General features: G+C 38.7%; 1 pseudogene; it reads right to left on the reverse strand.

Annotated features, from left to right (window-relative positions):
* Window positions 1–3,317: 3,317 nt before the first annotated feature.
* Window positions 3,318–4,269, reverse strand: LOC147371696 (olfactory receptor 8S1-like; annotated as a pseudogene).
* Between the last annotated feature and the right edge of the window lie 333 nt (window positions 4,270–4,602).

Here is a 4,602-nt window from a genome sequence, read left to right on the forward strand (position 1 = left end):
CTCCAGCATTTATTGCTTGTAGACTTTTGGATCACAGCCATTCTGGCTGTCGTGTGATGGTACCTCATAGTGGTTTTGATTTGCATTTCTCTGATAATGAGTGATGTTGAGCATCTTTTCATGTGTTTGTTAGCCATCTGTATGTCTTCTTTGGAGAAATGTCTGTTTAGTTCTTTGGCCTATTTTTTGATTGGGTCGTTTATTTATCTGGCATTGAGCTGCAGGAGTTGCTTGTATATTTTTGAGATTAATTCTTTGTCAGTTGCTTCATTTATCTCTGGGCTTTCTATTTTGTTCCATTGATCTATATTTCTGTCTTTGTGCCAGTACCATACTGTCTTGATGACTGTGGCTTTGTAGTAGAGCCTGAAGTCAGGCAGGTTGATTCCTCCAGTTCCATTCTTCTTTCTCAAGATTGCTTTGGCTATTCGAGGTTTTTTGTATTTCCATACAAAATTTGAAATTATTTGTTCTAGCTCTGTGAAAAATACCATTGGTAACTTGATAGGGATTGCATTGAATCTATAGATTGTTTGGGTAGTATACTCATTTTCACTATATTGATTCTTCCGATCCATGAACACGGTATATTTCTCCATCTATTAGTGTCCTCTTTGATTTCTTTCACCAGTGTTTTATAGTTTTCTCTATATAGGTCTTTAGTTTCTTTAGGTAGATATATTCCTAAGTATTTTATTCTTTTCGTTTCAATGGTGAATGGAATTGTTTCCTTAATTTCTCTTTCTATTTTCTAATTATTAGTGTATAGGAATGCAAAGGATTTCTGTGTGTTGATTTTACATCCTGTGACTTCGTTGATTAGCTCTAGTAATTTTCTGGTGGAGTCTTTAGGGTTTTCTATGTAGAGGATCATGTCATCTGCAAAGAGTGAGAGTTTTACTTCTTCTTTTCCAATTTGGATTGCTTTTATTTCTTTTTCTGCTCTGATTGCTGTGGCCAAAACTTCCAAAACTATGTTGAATAGTAGTGGTGAGAGTGGGCACCCTTGTCTTGTTCCTGACTCTAGGGGAAATGCTTTCAGTTTTTCACCATTGAGGATAATGTTTGCTGTGGGTTTGTCATATATAGCTCTTATTATGTTGAGGTATGTTCTTTCTATTCCTGCTTTCTGGAGAGTTTTTATCATAAATGGATGTTGAATTTTGTCAAAGGCTTTCTCTGCATCTATTGAGAGAATCATATGGCTTTTATTTTTCAATTTGTTAATGTGGCGTATTACATTGATTGATTTGCAGATGTTGAAGAATCCTTGCATCCCTGGGATAAAACCCACTTGGTCATGATGTATGATCTTTTTAATGTGTTGTTGGATTCTGTTTGCTAGAAGTTTATTAAGGATTTTTGCATGTTGTAATTTTTAAACAGTTCTAATGAGGTAGATGAAACTGGACCCTATTGTACAGAGTGAAGTAAGCCAGAAAGAAAAACACCAATACAGTATACTAATGCATATATATGGAATTTAGAAAGATGGTAATGATAACCCTATAAGGGAGACAGCAAAAGAGACACAGATGTATAAACTTTTTAAAAATAATTTTTATGCTGTCTTTGTGTTACTTTGTTTTCTGTCTTTTGTTTGTGACAAAAATCTCCTGCTGTCCTTACACTTACCAGATAATAATGTACCATCTATACAGAAGTAAAATGATGAGAACTCTCAAATTCTAAAATTAGGAGTTTTAATTTATATGTAGGGTCAAAATAAAGAGATTGTGCAGTGTTGGTGGTATAGTGGTAAGCATAGCTACCTTCCAAAATAAAGAGATTCACAGACATGCAGTCTTTAGATTTAATAATGTCCATTTCTTTAAGAAAATCTAGATGAGTGCACATTACAACAAAATAAAAGCAGAATGAAATAAAGAACTTATAAATAATGATGGGTAACACTCAAATGTTGGGTATTAGTGCTCGAATGCTCTATATGTTCATTTCATTTAATACTCACAGTGTCTTTATAATGTAGATATTATTTCTATATTATTTATAGGAAATTAACACAGAAAAGTTAAGTAATTTACTGGAGTCATAAAGCTTATATGGGCAGAGCAAGGGTATGAATATAGGCAACTGGGATCTTAAGGCAATGCACCTAACCATTGTGCTCTAATGAAAAGGGAAGTAAAACTGGATAAATGTTCTGTAAAAGGAATAGTTGTCAGTACTAAATAATTTTAAAATTAGAATGAGACCAAAGAACTATAGAAATTATGACTAAACTCCATAATATAATTGATTAAAAAGTCACATCTCATGCTTAGTCACTTGGTCATGTCCAACTCTTCTGCATCCCCATGGACTGTAGTCCACCAGGCTCCTCTGTTCATGGGATTTCCAAGGCAAGAATCCTGGACTGGGTTGTCATTTCCTTCTTCAGGGGATCTTCCTAACCCAGGGACTGAACTCATGTCTCCTGCATTGCAGGTGGATTCTTTACCACTAAGCCATTGGAGAAGCCCCTCCCTCAAAAAAAAAGTCACATAATGTAAAGCAATAATTCATGAATGATACACAGAAACAATAATCCAAGAAAGTAGGGAAAAAAATCAGGAAGGGAGTGAATTAAAGTGGCAGAGAGAAGATGGAGACTGTTAAAGTAAAATACATCTGTAATCTTTCATGGGAGCTGTCAACATGCTTTGTTCTTATGGTTTGAATTCATAAGTATATATTTAAGATGTCCAAAATTATAAAGAGAAAATAAAAATAGTTAAATACCATAGAGGACAATAAATTTAATAAAATCCTTAATAAAGTTGATCAGTAAGACAAAAAACAGTGTGAAGATAAAATACATAAATGATAAATTCAGGAGATACAACATCTAACTGAATTCTAGAAAGAAAGTGATGGTGGTTGTGTGAGAGGGTAGAAGGAAAAGCAGACCAGAGGGTAGAAAGAAAAACAGATAAAAATGAGATAAAATTTCTTGTATTTTTCATTCTCAGTATAGCCAGGGAGAGAAGAGGGTGGTATAGGGCTCCCTTACAGTTGAGTGAGTGAAGTTGCTCAGTCGTGTCCGACTCTTTGCGACCCCCATGGACTGTAGCCTACAAGGCTCCTCTGTCCATGGAATTTTCCAGGCAAGAGTACTGGAGTGGGTTGCCATTTCCTTCTCCAGGGGATCTTCCCGACCCAGGGATTGAACCCCGGTCTCCCACATTGCAGGCAGACGCTTTACCATCTGAGCCACCAGGGAAGTCCTCCCTTACAGTTAGTGGTCTAGAATTCTACCTTAAGTTCAAGCACTTGGCAACACAAACTCATTTCCTTTTATTCTATGTTCCTGTTCACTACTTAAAATATTGCAGGTATTTCCCCAATGTCCTTTTCACAGCTGCCTTCACCTCCATGTTCTTTAGACTGTAGATGAGGGGGTTCAGCATGGGTGTGACTGCACTGTACTGCAAGGATGAGAGCAAATCTAGGGAGGAACCGGAAGTGGGCATGAGATAACGAATCAAACCAGACCCAAAGAACAGGATCACTGCGATGAGGTGGGAGGAGCAGGTGGAGAAGGCCTTGCTTCTGCCTGTGGTGGAGCTGATGCTCAGGATGGTGGAGACAATGCGAGCATAGGAGAAGAAGACTGGGAGGAAGGTTCCAAGACCATGTGTAAGATGGAGCTCCATGTAAGATGGAGCAGATCAGGATGTCAATATTGATAGAGACATCAGAGCAAGACAGAGGGAAGAGGGAGGGCAGCTCACAGGTATAATGGTGGATGGTTTGTGCCTCACAGAAGTCCAGGTTAACAGCCAAAAGCACAATGATGACTGAATTGAGAGAGGCCAGGCCCCATGAGGCCAGTATAAGCTTTACACAGAGCTGGATGCTCATCAATTGGCCATAGAGCAGTGGGTGGCAGATGGCAGCATAGCGGTCATAGGCCATCATTGAGAGAAGAAAAGCTTCAGTCCCTGCAGTTATAAACACAAAGAAGACCTGAGTCAGGCAGCCCTCGACAGAGATCGTTTTCTTCTCAGACAGCAGGTCCTTCAGGAGCTTGGGCACAGTGACAGAAGAGAAGCAGAGGTCTAGGAATGATAGATTGCTCAAGAAGAAGTACATGGGCGTGTGGAGGTGGGAGTCAGCCCTGATCACCAGCAGCATCGTCAGGTTCCCCATCACGGTCAGGAGGTAAATCACCAGGAAGAGGACAAAGAGCAGAGCCTGGATGTGGGGGTTGTCTGACAGCCCAGTGAGAATAAACTCGGTGATGATGCTGTGGTTCCTCAAGGCCATTTGTGGAAGCTACTTCCTTGAAATAAAATAGAGAGATGAGATGTCCTGTCTTTTTCAGAGTTTCACTCCTCTTCTTATACGTTTCTCTCTACTCTGCCTAGACTCTGTGCTCAGACTTCTCAAAGCTGCCCTATCTGTATCCCAGTAAGTGTTTTCATCCTGTTTTGTTATCACTTCTCTTGGATCTCAGTCTTCACATAACTCAGAGATTCCTATAAAAATGAATATCTCTGGATTACCTACACATTCATTGTATTTAGATTCTGCTCCATCCATTTTACAGTTTAGAAATCCTAAAAATTCTAGCGCATATCTGCAGTGATTTTCTAAACC

Source organism: Bos grunniens, chromosome 5 (assembly GCF_055505025.1).
Source record: "Bos grunniens cultivar Pamir isolate PY7600 chromosome 5, Bosgru_T2T1.0, whole genome shotgun sequence".
Classification (NCBI taxonomy): domain Eukaryota; kingdom Metazoa; phylum Chordata; class Mammalia; order Artiodactyla; family Bovidae; genus Bos; species Bos grunniens.